This window comes from Silurus meridionalis, chromosome 15 (genome assembly GCF_014805685.1).
Source record: "Silurus meridionalis isolate SWU-2019-XX chromosome 15, ASM1480568v1, whole genome shotgun sequence".
In the NCBI taxonomy this organism is placed as follows: domain Eukaryota; kingdom Metazoa; phylum Chordata; class Actinopteri; order Siluriformes; family Siluridae; genus Silurus; species Silurus meridionalis.
Window position 1 is genome coordinate 18,573,859 of NC_060898.1, and position 16,105 is coordinate 18,589,963.

General features: G+C 37.9%; 1 protein-coding gene across 8 annotated transcripts in view; it reads left to right on the forward strand.

Annotated features, from left to right (window-relative positions):
* Positions 1-16,105, forward strand: part of nrxn2a (neurexin 2a) — a 399,544-nt gene that overhangs the window by 79,291 nt on the left and 304,148 nt on the right. The window lies entirely within an intron of this gene.

The following is a 16,105-nucleotide window of genomic DNA, read 5'->3' on the forward strand; positions in this document are numbered from 1 at the left end:
TGGATGTTGGCAGTGACTCATGCTTGGCTTTTTGCTCAAATCAGCCCCAGAATACCAATTTGGAAGCTGCATGTGTGTGTGTGTGTGTGTGTGTGTGTGTGTGTGTGTGTGTGCGTGTGGCAAGTGTTTGTCTCCCCTCCAATGACGCGATAGCAGTGTAGAGCAAAGCATAAATTTAGAATTTGCAATCCGAATTATGCCCAAATATTTACTCAAAGGAAAAGAGAATTGCAGGATCTGACACCATGAGTTCACGAAAAAAAAAAAAAAAAAAAAAATTTTCTCTCAAATTTTCAAAAGCAAAATGTATTAGGCTTTCAAAATACAGTGTTCAGAGGAACAATTGATTCTCTCTCATCTTAAGTCCCTTTTACCTAAGGGATTATTTCCTTATAAGAGTTACAGACCAAACAGAGAATTATTCTTTTAATCAAGAGTCAAGCCGAATATCCCTTCTCCCTCTACTGATTCAACAAATCCTTGATGGAATTGTTTGAGCTCATCAAACAGAAGCTGACTAATTATACGGACATCCGCAGAAACTTTGTCATCGCCTCAGAACCGGCGACGGAGCTGGAATTGAGTCGCATATTATGTCCTTCTTGCCTTTAGCCAGCCCCTATCTTTCTTTACGAGTGAGACTGTCGATACCTTTCACTCGCAAACTGAAGCGGTCTATATAAAGCTGGGTAGGTCTTTCAAGCCAGAATGGGAAAGTGGGACAAGGGAATAAATTACATATTGTCTTCTAGCATAGATATCATCTCTACTGTTCTACTGTTCTTTACTGTTCCTGCCCCTTTTCCCTCCGTGGATCTTCCCACTTTGTCCAGGCCTGCCTCTTCGATTGGAGGCCACTCTGTGCAGCTGGGAACGGTTTCTCCTCAAGGCCTTGGGTGGTTCAATAAAATTCCGGAGTAAGAACGGGAGCTTTGAGGATGGATTTGGACTGTTGTTAATGTCAACAGTCTCCTACACTGACCATTACTGTACCCCGCAACATCGTATATCTGCAATAAATAGACATTCGGTGCAACCCAAATGAGGATGGATTCCCTCTTAAGTCTGGTTCCTCTCAAGGTTTCTTCCTTATGCTATCTCAGGGAGTTTTTTTTTCTCACCACAGTCTCACCAGGGACAAACTCACACTTATAAAGAACATCTTATTCATTATTATCACCACATTATCTGTGTAAAGCTGCTTTGAGACAATGTTCATTGTTAAAAGTGCTATACAAATAAAAATGAATTGAATAGAATTGAATTAATGCTCCTGCTAACGAATCACAGCCACGCTAATGTAGCCTTATCCCAATGCATCAAAAAGTATGGAAAATGCAACGCTGTTTAAATCATTTGGTCCTCATGAGAGCTTTTTAAATCAGCAAAGCATCATGATCATTTAACCTGTAACTAACAGCTCTTATAAACCTTTGACCATCTCCGAATTGCACTTCTTTTAACTATGGATAATATTTTATTTCTTTTTAGTTGCAGTTAACATTCAGGAGAAATTTCAGTCTCAGTTTTAATGTAAAACAGCTCTTTCAGTGACTCGCCACTTTCGGTTGATAATTTTGTTGCACTTCAGTGCTTGCGTTTACTTTATCCTTCACTTCAAGGATCACTGCATTGTCTCCTCAAGCTTGGCCTTCAAAATACTGTCTGACAGATGAGACCAGTAACCATCTTCTTTTACTGTACCTCAAGGGTCAGTTTTATATTATTCTCTGTATATACTGTACTTCATACAGACACACAGTTGTATAGGGTGTCCTTGGATGCAGTAGAATTATATTTTCCCTTCACTTGAACAGAAGGCTGAAATCTGTTCCAGTGTTTTCTATCATGGTATGTCCTGCCCAGAAACCTAAATCCTTCTGGACTGCTCTGGGATGAACTGGATTGCAAGATCAGAAAGTAATCTCAAACTAGCAAACATTTTGTGCAGGTTTTACAAAATGCAAAGTAATTTAGCTAAATGTTTGGAAACTAATTGTCTGGATGCCAAGAGTGTGTAATGAGTGTGTGAGGAATCAGAAAAGCCCTTCAAAATATAGTCATGCTTTCAATGAACGTAAAGTGCAGTTCAGGCAGGACACAAGTGTGTGTGTGTGTGTGTGTGTGTGTGTGTGTGTGTGTGTGTGTGTGTGTGTGATTAATTAACATGAATTCAGTAATCAGCATTAAAATATTGAGGTCAGAACACAGGAAGACAACAACAAAGCATGATTAACTACATATGAGACAGAAACCTAGATAAACCTCAAGTCTCACAATGATCAAGACAAAGACACCGCAGGGTATAAATAGACAAATTAGTCAAAAAGGAAACAGAACAACAGAACATGCGCATGAGCAAATCATTAAAAAAAATCTGTAGGTTATGTACAGGAGGTGAGCCCTGGTGAGGAGCACCAAGAAAACTGTGTCTTGCCTACAATCAGGAATGGTGGTGAAGCATCATGGTCTGGGCTGATGGTACTGGGGAGCTGCGGTTAATTAAGGGACTTTTGTTGCCAGCTATTTTGACAACAATGGCTGTATCTTGAGTTTTTTTTTTCACAGAGGACAGTAAATCTGTACTGCTATACAGGCTGCATATTGACTACTCTAAAATATATCCAAGTTTTAATTCTATAGTATTGTCCCTTAAGAAGATACATTACATTGGATGCTGAAATGAGATACTGTATATTTCCTTTTAATATCTTTGGAAAAGGAAAAGGAAAAATGTTTAAGAAAAAAAACATACTGGAATTAGTGATTGACACAAACCGGAGTCAAAAATGCAAAAATGTGGAATGATGTAACACAGATGAGGTCTCTGAAATAGTAAAAAGATCATAACTCAGCATGAAAATGTGTTTCACTTCATGTACACAATTTGTTTTAACATTAATCCAAACCTTTCAAATTTTAAGAAAGCTTAAATGTAGACAACTTTCGTAATACAGAAGATTAAATGTGCAAAGCATCGGCATATTTGCTAAAATATTTGCTTAAATGTGATGCATGCAGTCAAACTTTTAATGATGCAAGTTAAAAATATTTGCAAACAGATTTGTTTTAATGAGAAATTCTATAAGCGTTACATTCAGAGAACATTCCCACGTTCAAGAATTAGCAAATTAGCAAAGTAAAATGTATGTCAAGATGTCAAAGCTGTTCAAAATACATACACATAATCTGTAAAACATGATGCACATAGTCATTTGACAGTGTGATGTATTATAATGATCAAAGTTACACATTATATATATATATAGTTTTTTTAGTAGTCGGGAAATAGTTAATTCACCCATAACTGCAGTTCTGGCAGATATTTATTAAATCAAGACCGATTAAATCATAAAAATCTTTTTATGTAAATCATTTATAAACATAGAAAATACCTTACATTGTAAAATCTTCACATCTTTTCATCTAAATCTTCCTTTTTGCTGAGTCAGTATTGCAGGAAGAATTACACACCAACTTGCTGCTATTTAGGGTATTTTTTATTTTATTACATTTTTTTGTCGACTGTAAGGCTCATGCACAACATCTACATTTGCACCTTAATCATGTATAATGTATGTAATTTGATCAGTTTGGATTTGGATCCATTAGATTCATGTTATGAGTCATTTGGAACAATAGAAGTTATTTTATATCATTTTAAATATATCTTATTGGAATTGTTTGCCTAATTTTAAATACATTAATGGTATATACTGTATAAGCGGCAAATAATCAAGGAATAAGGAAAATGTAAAATATTTTTTTATTAAATGTTTATTACAATTACACAACAGAATTAACATCAAAATGAAAGGTTATTTCTTAGTTATTTAAAATGTGTTTAATACTAGATGCATTTACATTTAAACAGATAAGCACAAAACTGACCTCTTAAATTACTCTATAGGAATAGTTGAAAAGTCCCATAAGCAAATTCTACATTAACATCTATGTATTTTCACTTAGTAACTGATTCCATAACTCAACATCAGGTATCTCATTGTAAGGCGGAAGAACGTGCCGGAAACCGGAGTTCAGCAGAAGGAAGGTTTTAATGAATGGTAATGCAAAAGGGAAGAAACTGCAAACCAAAACAGTACATACAGGTCCAACTATACCTGGTAATCTTTATGAAAGGCAAAGTTCGTAGAACATGCAAAGTCCATCAAAAGGTAGCAATCCTACGTGAGGCAGGTAATCTGTGGCTTGAGTAGTCCGACTCTGTTCTCCAACGGACGGTGACTTGGAGGGAGAACGGAACTTAAGTAGGGTGTAGGCTGATGAGTGCCAGGTGCAGGTGGTTGGTATGATGGAGAGCTACTTGGGGTGATAGGTGGGTCTGGTGAAGGTGTGGCTGGTGGCTCCCTGACATGTTATATTTTTATTTATTTCTGAATGGTGTTAAACAATATATTAAAGTATATGTATCCTACACACGCTTAGAAACATTAGAGAGTAAGTTAAAAAGCATGTTTTGTTTAGTAATACTTCACTTAAAAAAAAATTAATTTAAGGCTTGGTTAAGGCCAGTTGCTAACAAACATTTTTGCATTTTTGATGTGATGTAGGTAATAAATTTCATAATGATCTCAAAAAGGTCTTAAAAAGTATAAAGTTTGACTTTGTGAAACTTGCAGAAACCCTGTATAAGTGCTTTTTATTCTTTATTTACTGTACACTGGAATATTGCATTGTGTTTGAACTTTTAAAATTGGAACAATTACTAGAGTCGAATTAGAACCACCACGTTTGACATGAAAAAAAAATAAAAGATGGTCCATTAAAAATAGTTGAATAGATGCTAGATAGCCCGGTAGCCGATATGCTATAAAGTAATACTGGGATTTATTTTCACCAGCAAAAACAAACAGAAAAATTGCACATATTGTGACTGAAATGTCACTCCTTTAATCTAAATTTCTTGTTTATAGAACTGTTCTATAAAAGCAGTAGCTCGATCGTTATATCTGATTCGATTATAATGAATAAGTGTGATTTAGAAGACAAGTTGAATGAATATATGCTGTCTCAGTTTTTATTCTTAGTTCTGTAAATGCTTTTTTAAATTTATTTTCTATTATTTTTCATTTTCACCGCCAGCGTGTGTGTTTTTGAATGGTCAGTTACTACCAAGGCATTTATAGACTGGGAAATGTTCCGACTTTGAAACCCCTTCAGCACAATTACTTGTAATTCAGATTCTCTGTCAGTCATTACCGTCTTATACCCGCTGTTAGTTTCAATGGAGCTGTTCAGGCTTGTAGCACTCGAAAAACTGGAGATGATATCTCTTTCCTATATTCGACTTGCTTTTACTGGCGTCCCAGTTAAACAGAGAATTGATCTGAGGGTTTATTAGCAGTTTGTAAAGCACTACATGGATCTGTGCCAATTTATATTTATAACCCCTGCCGGCCTCTGTTTCACTTCTTCCACTTTACTCCTTCACTGTTTCGCCTATTTCAGACCAGCTCTTGTCTCTTCCACACTTAAAGCCATTCTTCCTCTTTTCCATCTATTTAAGAACCATTTACTTTTTTTGTTTTGTTACAGCCTGTCATTTTTGCACACAATCAATAGAGTACTGTATAAGGCCCACTCCTTCAATGTGCTTTTCTTTCTGTGCTTTTTCTTTACTTTTTTTTGTGTCCCATTTGTTATTAAATGGTACACAAAAATTAAATTATTTTAAATTGTTATTAAATTTTGCCATTATTTTACTGTCTTTAACTTATATCTTGTTTATTTGAAAGTATTTATTTAACTTATTAATTCAGGATAGTGCTGATCGATATTTAGACATGCACTCTATCGGCAAAAGTATTGGGACAACTGAATTTTCGAACCATATGTGATTCTTTCCCAAACTGTTGCCACACAGTTAAAGGCACACGATTGTATAGGATGCCTTTGTATGCGGTAGAATAAATTTTTCACTTCACTTGAACCAATGCAAATGTGCACAAAACCATAAAGATATGGTTTACAGGGGTTGGAGTGAAAGTTCTTGAGTGGCCTGCTATGAAACTCTGAACTCAACCTTATTGAATAAATAACTTTGGGATGAATGTGAACACTGAGTGCACCCAAGGCCTCCTCACCTCATCTACATCAGTACCTGATTTTACTAACACCCTTGTGGCTGAATGAGCACAAATCTCCACAAGCACAGATTTGGATTTGGATTACATGAGTTGGAGTGGAAGATCACTATTAAATCCGATTGAACACCTTTGGGATGAATTTGAACCCGATGCCTCCTCACCCTACATCAGACATTTCTAAAGCTCTTGTGGCTGAATGAGCACAAATCTCCATTAACAAACTACTAACTTGTATTGGAACAACTTTCCAAAAGAGTGGAGGTTGTTATAACAGTGAGTTTGGGTGAAATTGTGAAATGGGATGTTCAAAAAGGACATCAAAATCTTATTACATGTGTCCACAAACTTTTGTCCATTTAGTGTGTCTTTATTTTAATTTAACTTGAATTTTCCATTTTTATTATTCAAGTTATTATATTTAGGGATGGGCAATCAGACGAAAATATGAAATCACCATAATCCAAGTTTTCCTGGTATATACTTTTTATACATTTTATTTGGAACACCTGTTCACCTGCTTATTTATGCAGCCATCCAATCAGCCAATCAGGTTGCAGCTGAATGCATAAAACAATGCGGCTACAAGTCAAGATCAATCATCAGAATGGGGAAAAAGTGTGTTCTGTGTGACTTTAATCATGCCATGGTTGTTTGTGCCAGATGGGCTAGTTTGGGTATTACAGAAACTGTGGATCTCCTGGGATTTTCACACATAACAGTCTCTAAAGCACAGAATGGTGTGGAAAACAAACAAAGAAAAAAAATCATCCTGTGTGCACAGGGTCTGCAGGGTGGAACACAGCGTTAATGAGCGAGATCAGTGGAGAATGAGCAGACTAGAACACACTTTTTACAACCATGGTGATCAGAAAAGCATCTCAGAAAGCACATCATACTTTGTGGTGGATGTGATACAACAGCAGAAGATCACATCAGGTTCCACACATTAGATGTGAACGTTGACTGAAGCTCTTGACCTGTATGATATTATACATTGTACCACCGACACATGATTGGCTCTTTGGATTACTGCATATTTGATCAGTGTTGATGTGTTCCTAATAAAGTGTACAGTGAGTTTATATTTCTATAGATATTTATTACAATATATATATATATTTGCATACAAGTTCCTATCAATGCAGCAGTGTTGCACTGAAAATACAAATAAAAAATATTTTTAAATAAGTAAATCATAAATATTTGCATAAAAAAAAGATAAATTCAACATTATAAATATTAATAAAATCTCTGATTAAGGGTAAAAAATAGCTTTCGGAAAATTCAGGAGTTTGCTAATTATAATTAAGCTAATATACCATTAATTACACTTACGTGAATGATTTTATAGTAATATAAAGGGATACTAACTTAAAATTATATGATATTAAGCCAAAATAAAAATAGCAGTTGTTTTTTATCTTTGTTTCCAAGTTTCATATTTTTATTTTTATTTTTTACAAGTGCAGGAGAATATTAATCCATTAAAATTACAATCAGATACAAAATGAAAAACAAAACATAGTATGTGTTCAGTTTTAAAATGATTTTGTTCAGTGCTTGTTTCAGTGCTTGGTGAGGATTTAATGACAGGCAGTGACTCAGCTGTTTGGACAGAGAACGGAGGTCTGTTCCAGCAGTCAGGTCCATATTGATGGATGACTTGCTTGTATCTTGAGGGATGATGGGTGGAGCCGAGTCGTGCTACAAGGTCAGTTGGAACGTGGGGCAGGGCCAAAGTCAAGCACGCTTTAATAACAGTTAGATTCCTCTTTATTGCCCCCCCAGTGCATCTGTTCATTTGCCTTTATCTAACCTGAATCTGAAATAAATCTGACATGATTAATCACTGAACTGATTTCTGTACCGTGGCAACACCAGTAAAAACAGTATTGAATATGAGAGAAAAAAGAACCAATTTTGATTTGACAAATGGAATAAACTAAAAGAGATTGAGAACGCTGCCTCTACTGGGCGGATCAGGTTGTCTATCTATACTTTTGTCTGAGATTCGCATTAGAGAGGTCAGAGCAAGGGCAAAAGTCTGAAATGACTTTTCTTCACCGGCTCCTTTTTTGTTGAAAGTACATTTTCGGGGTATTACAGACACATGAATTAGTAAGAAGCAAGACTAGACTTGTTGGCTGTGAGGACACGTTTTATTACTCATTCATCTTTAATCATTGCTTTATCACTGCAACACTCATTTACACCTCCGGGCAATTTTCACGCATCAAGTTTGCCTGCCTGGGTGTTTTCAGGCGGTTGGAGGAAACCAGAGCACCCTGAGGAAGCCTAGGTGAGAGAGGGATATAATGAGAGAGTTTAGGATGAAATCAGGAATGATGGAGCTGTGTAGCAGCGACACTCCACATGCCATCCAGAGTTTTATCACATTAACCAAAAAAAAAAAAAAAAAAGCAAATACATTTATTTATCAACTCTATTTGAATCCACTTTAAATTGCTCGCACGTCCAGCGTGTTAGCTCAGACACAGGCGTGCCATTCAGCCAGGCTTTAGGGAAGGTGAGGTAGCTGAGAACAGAGCTATCCATTTCTAAGGAGTAAATAATGCAGGCTTAGAGTCTGTCTCTTTTATCAACACAAATTAGTGTGGGTTTACGCTCCAAGCTGAAAAGCTTGCCAATAACAAGTGTGTATGTGTCTAGGTGTGTAAATGAATCAGAGACTTCTCTGGCTCCTTTTTAGACCAGTCACTACCGCAGCCATGCCTGCGTGTTCCTTTAGGCCAAAACACTGCCTTGGCCTAGGTTAGATATCATTCTGTCGTCGCTGGACTTGCACGAGACAAACCGGTGGCGTTTAGACACTTCCTGCATGCAGCAGGACTGGCAGCGCTTTTGGCACATGACAGAGGAATCCAAATAATGGCTCGCACAACAAGACAACCATTCAGCAAATAATTAGAAGTGTGGAAAATATTATTTGGTGTTGTCTTTTTGCGCTGAACACATTTTCTCTCACAATTCTATTTTATAAAAAAAAATAAATACAGCTCAATTAGTCATTAAAATTAATTTCGCACACATTTTTTGTCCTTTTTTTTTCCCCCTGTATAGTTGAATTGGATTCTGATTGGTCAGAAGGTATTGATTTCTTCTCTATAACAGCAGCAGAGTAATGTTAGCTGTTATATTAATATTATATAACATTTCGAATGCAAACATGAGTTCCTGATGCCGTGTAGCTCCATAAATGTGCAGCTTTGCAGTTTTTAAGAATTGTTTTAATTACACTATAATAATCCATAATTATTCTTTAATAATCCATTAATACATTTAATCAATAGCATTATACACATTTTGTGCAACTCCTTGCTGTTGATTTATAAGAACACTTATGGAAGGAGTCTCCAGTGTTAATGCTTTGTAAAGAATTCCATAAGTTTTAGTCATGTGCATTGTATTTAAATAATAGAAGCTAGAAATATACAAGACCGAGACAAAAGTTTGTGGACACCAAACCAGATGTTCATATGCTTTTTGTGTATCCAATTTAACATTTAGCTCCCATTTGCTCTTATAACAACCTCCACTTCTCTGGCAAGATGTTCCGCTAGACCTTGGAGTGTGCTTGTGGAGATTTGTGCTCCATCAGCAAAAAGGGTGTTAGTAAAGCCAGGTGCTGATGTAGGTGAGGTGAGGAGACCCACGGGGGCGGTCAGAGTTCTATTTCATCCCAAAGGTGAACGATTGAGGTCAAAAATTTATAGCGTGCCACTCAAGATCTTCCACTCCAACCCATCTTCAAGGATGTGTTATGCTGGAACAGGTTTCGATATCGTAGTTCAAATGAAAGGAAAATGTTATGCCACCACATCCAAAGACATCTGTTTGAATTAAAAGGCCTCAACGTAGGACGTGAGTAACAGGTATATGGAATGTTCATGTCTGGGCTCATATGGCTCTGGTTTCCATGTCTAATTACCAAATAAGGAGTAGTTTTATCTCAGGTTTTGTCCAGAGTATATATCATTGCCTGTTTCCTTCGTTAAACTGGAAAACATACATGCCACTCTGTGTGCTGTGTGCTTTTTCCCGGATCAGCCAGGACACCAATTGGGGGAAGAACCACTTATGGTCCATATAGTATAACCCTAAATGGTTAAAAGTGAAGCATGTTGTTCCGTTACTAATGAAACACTGCACTCGAAATAAAACAATTCATGATGTGGAGCTATTTGTATACAATAAACTCACAGTTTTGCTCCTTACGATAACTCTGCTAGCCCTTGATCATTTTCCTGTAGTTACACATCAAGTCATGTATTCCTTATAGAGTCAATTGTGTGAAAGATTGCATTAGCGCACAAACAGTTTCCCTAGAATGCTAAAGCAGATGTCTGTACATTAGCAGCAAAGCCCAGGGGACGCTGGTGTCTGCAGGGAAGACGTGCGAGTCCACTGAGACTCGGGTTTACCTCTGCACTACTAACCAATTCTGTCAGGGAAGCGACGACGTTTAAATATATTACAAGCTTTAAGGTTTTCTTTCACTCACATCATGCACAGTGACATTAATCAAAGAGCATAGCAAACGATTTTTCTTTTTCTCAGACTATTTCATAAGCGCATATTTTCTTCATTTAAGCCGGTATATCTCTGCCTCCTTGGCTTATTGAGACGAAGAGTCGCGTTTGTGCGAACGTATTCCTCGTACGCCAAACAGTTAAAAAAAAAACCTATTCCAATTCATATGCAGCGCTCATTCCGGCGTTCTGCGTCCTCTAAGATTCCTTCCTCTTTTCATTTTCTGTTTGCAGCGGAATACTACGTTATATCAGTAAGCTCAGTAGATCTGTCAACACAGAGCCTGTTATTGCACCCACTCTTCCAAGGTCAAAATGAATACTCGCTCTCGGTCGCTGTAGGAGATGGGAGCTTTGTGCCAGATATATTGCTTGTATTTTCTGCCATTGTTTAATAAAAAAGGGACTTGTTGGGTGCTGACATGTTTGCTTTTAGTTCCTGCGGAAAAAAAACAGAAAAAAAAAGAAATCAGCACAAATTCTAGCTCTGCACACTCAAGTGCTTTGCTTTGCCTTCGCCTATGATTTTGCATTGTTCGAAAGCTTTTTAGCTGCAACACTGAACGCACACAGACAGGCAACAAAATGGGTTCAATTCTTTTTCAATTAAGCTCGTTTTGTAATACATTAAATGTCCTGCGAAAATAAACCTCAGCAGGGCTTCATATTTATGACTTCAGGACACTAATCAATACCGAAATGTCTCCGGGTGTAAATAAAGACAAGGTTCAAGCGACTGTTGTATCCCTCAAGCGCACCTTTGAATAAACAGGTACATCACAGCGACGACCCCTCCAGCTGAGCCGAATGACAGCGCGGCGTCGTGCTAATAACCCAGGAGGCGGGAGCCTAGAATGGCGATTTAGCCGCGGCGTGTCTGAGGAGCTCCAGACGCTGTCATCATGTCACTTCTTGTGCTTCCACTTAATTCGGGCGCAGTTCTTTTGCCATGACCAATTTGAGCGAGCCATGGAGAGTGCTCGTAAAGGTTAAAGCAGCCCTCGCGATTTATGGCAGCACGACAGTTTAGCGTGGCTTGACATCTCGAGCCAAGCGGGCAGCTCGCACAAACATGACACGATTAAGAGATTTAGCGTCTCGCTCTGGGCGGCCAGGCAGCATCGGTCTCTGGCACATCTTTACCATTTCTTTGCAAATCTTGCCATTGTTAGAATATCACAGTTTAGCGGTGAGGAACGGCGCACGATCTGACAGTTACCTCGCTATTAACTTATACACGTTTACCTGTTCAACTTTCTGCCTCTTGGGGAAAATCATTTCATATTTGTATTTTTGGGTCTGTGTCTTTTACAAAGAGGCATTTCCTAACAACTGTTTGTTCTAAGAAGAAGAAAAGTATGAGGGTTAAGAGAGGACGAGGAAAGCAGATATGAAGAGGACAGACAACACCTTTTTTTTTTTGCTACAATGCCCATAATCCTTCACTCAATCCTAGTTACTACTGTCATAAACACATTCAATGTCACCTCTGCCTCCACTCGTAGCATATCCATAACTTTATTATGACTAAACAAACATGAAAACATGTCAATTTTTGCCAAAAGAAAGAACAAAACTGCCCAGAAACAACAATACTGACAGTGTAAGAACCAAATGTGAGTCCTTGAGAGGGACCTTTTTAAAAACATGAATAAATACATTCATAAATAACATTTATAGTTGTATTAAATCATGGATATTCCAGAAAACAACGAGATATCAGTACAAACTGAATAATCTATGATTACCAAAATATAAGTGTAAATCAGAATGCATAAGAAACATGAAGGAAAACATGACTTGGAACATTTAGACAAGGGACATGGGGTGTTTTGTGTAAATGCTGCCTTACAGAAAGCACAATTTTGGAGGTGATAACTATGACATCATTGACAACAAGACAATGTTTTAGCTCTACTAACAACCAAACAGTTAATATCCAGATTTGCCACATAATTTTCTCCTATACAGTGTACTGTAAGCATCCCATTCATATTGGTGGCCAACATGAGGTTAATGTGAAAGTGGCAGTTTAGTGGTTGAGGCATTGTCAAATCCCAGTCACACCAAGCTGCCACTTCTGGGGCCCCGAGCAAGTCCATTAACCCCACAGCTGCTCAGTTATATCAGTGAGATAATTGTAAGTTACTCTGGATAAGGGCTATTAAATGTACATTTTGTAATTACTGTATTTCTTTTAGTATATCAAGGCAAACCAACACCCCAAAAAAAAAAAAAAAATCAAATCAAACAAAAGCTTGAGGGAACTGATATAATTAGATAAGGTAATCATTACATTAACCCATTTTTTAACTGTAACAACTCCTGGTGCAGTAATGTTGCCATTTGCTCTGATATTTTTTACGTGTTTACTCAGAGAAGGTGAGGAATTTGCTGATTTGGCTTTTACCGTGTGAGGCTTCTGGTTTTGCTTGATCAGCATGGAAGGGACAGTTAGCTTCTAGGTCAGCACTTTTAGCTCATGAATTCTGCTTGTACAGACACGGAGGTGTCACAGACATCATATTTTGGAACTTTGCAGCGTCCCGACGCAAAGCGGCAAGTCAAATGTTGCCGGTCGTATTTGCATTTATAATAAATCACATTCACACGTTTCACGTAGATGGATCTGTAATAGGTCATAGAGCGGAAAATGCTCGGAGTGAGTAAAGTGTGTGAGAGTCTCCGGAGTGTCCTCATTAGCATTTTAATGCTGTCCTAACCGGCCGACGGCTTTAAGAGCCGAGCACAATCCTCCTCACAGCCACTTTCCTCTCATTATCACAATAGCTCAGCAGCCACCAACAAGCAACGCTGATATGACTCACACCACCAAGGTACCATGATACTGTGATTCCTCCACACCCGAGCTTTTCACGCCTGCTGCACTGAGCAGCTGCATGCCTCTGTCTACCTGTGAGCGTCATTCTGTCATTTAATAAGCCGCCAGCTGTCCCTCTGGTTCCCTTTCTCCTTTTGATCAGTCTCTGTGATCACGTCTAAAGAACCGCCTTTGAGTAGCGGATGTTTTTACGACGACGACGAAACAGCCACCACGACCCGAGCTGCACTACGATTAAACATACGTCTCCTGACGCATCTCGAAACGAGCCTTCGCCTCGGCCCGTAATATTTATACCTTTTAATCACATCTCTAAGCCCTTTTGAAGAACCCTTTATTCCAGACTCCTATCATTCTAATCGTCTCCCATAAAGGGGCCTCTAAACTCCATATAATGAAAATAACATTCAGCGTTTGGTTCTGATTTACGACACAAACGAGCGGCGCATGAATTTTTAGAGCGCCGTGTTCTGTCTGAGAGCTGCGGCAGGACTTTACAGAGAAGCACTTACGAGCTTTTCAAAGTTTTTTTTTCTTTGCAAAAACACTTATCCAAAGTGAGACTGAGTACTCACACTCACACTGGGTGTGGCATTTGAATTCTCTCAGCGATATACCAAGCTCTGGCTGGTTTTAATTTTTTTTCAAGCTCCTTGTTTGTATTCTGCACAGGGACATCCGAAAAGTTCTTTTTCCTTACCACTTATACCTAGTGCCTACTTGAAAAAAAAAAAGTGTGTGCAAAAAAGTCACACCTAGAATTGTTCAAACTAATCTACAGGTCAAAACGAGGTCTTTAGTTTTGAAAGCAAAGTTCCTCAGTTTCTTAGTCCTATTTGTGGTCTTCAAAACAACGTGTTGGTAGTGTTTCCACCGAACTGCATGCTGATTGTTATATTGTTATTATTATTTTTATTATTATTATTAGCTGTAATAATAGCAGTAGTAATAGTAGTAATAGCAGTAGTAATAGTAGTATTGGTGGTAGGGGTATTTCCAAAATAAAACAATTCTACCATTAGTCAGATCACCACCACTGATGTGTGTAGTGCAGCAGTTCGTAGGAATGACTTCTACTTCTTCTTCTTCTTCTTCTTCTTCTTCTTTTCTTCTTCTTCTTCTTTCGGCTGCTCCCATTAGGGGTCGCCACAGCTGATCATCCATCTCCATACCACCCTGTCCTCTACATCTGCCTCTTTCACACCAAAGTTTGTAGGAATGACTACATTGCAAAAATTACACTTTCGCAAGTACCGGTAGATATATCTTAAATATAAGCAAATTGGTCCAGTATTTCCTATTATAAGACTGTAAGACACCAAATTTAAGATTTTACACCCTGTTTCGATAACGTGTTCCAATTTTAGGCTTGAAATCAGAGATGGTTCCACATCAACAACTTAAAGTTGCATGAAGTTACTAAGAAACTCAAGAATTTTGAGAATGGATTTGGACTGTAATTAATTTCAACAGTCTGCTACAATTGCTCAGGACCGCAGGTTACATTCAATCGCGTATCACTGCACAATTTAACAAAGATGACCTGTTATAAATAGACATTCGGTGCTACTCGGATGGGGATAGTTCCATATTGAGTCTGGTTCCTCTCAAGGTTTCTTCTTCATGCCCTCTGAGGGAGTTTTCCAACACCACAGTCGCCACTGGCTCACTCATAAGTGACGCACTTACAATTATAAGGAACAAACATATACATTAGGGATGCACCAAAATGAAAATTCTTGGCCGAAACCGAAAACTGAAAAAGAGGAAAGCAAGGCCGAAAACCGAAACACCGAAAGAAATTATGTCAATTATTATTACCATTGCATTTATGGCTATGACTGTGTACTAAACTTACTAAAATCAAAGCATTTCAATTGCATGAATTAATATTAAAGTTTCAAAGAATAAATCAATTACAAATTATGAAAATATTTATTTATAGCACATTGCAACAATGCACAGGATAAAATAAATTAAAAATCAAACTTAAATATTTAACTTAAATGCACTCATGTGTACATTAAATAATAATGTACAGGCCCTCTGGCCTGCTGAAAGGTTGTAAAATGAAATATGTTCTTTCATAAAAACAAAGTGCATTCAGAACAAGTGCAACTGCTTAAAGATACAACAATACAACACTATCACTGGGAAACTTCCTGCCTTTTCAAAACGTCCGACACAGACGGAGTGCGCATGCTCGGAGGGGTTTTGCTTTTCTGTGCCGCGTTTTTCTCATATTCAGTATAGCGATCAGGATGTTTGGATTTCAGGTGATAAATTAAACCCGACGTGGAGAAAGTCTTTGCAGACGCACCTTATCTTGAAATTTCGGCATTACATGTATTGCAAATCGCTATCCGTGGATCTTTCTCAGATATACTGAAATACGTCCACACCGCAGACATGTTGCTTTAGACATGCACGTGCAGGGCGCGGTTTCTGTTTGCGTCATCACAACAAACTGTTTCGGCCACGTTGTTTCGGTGATCAAAGTCTTTCGGCCGAAAACCGAAAATGCACTTTTGGGCCATTTTCGGACGAAAATTTTTGGTAGAAAATTGGTACAATTGCTAGAAAGAAACAAAATTATGTAGCAACGA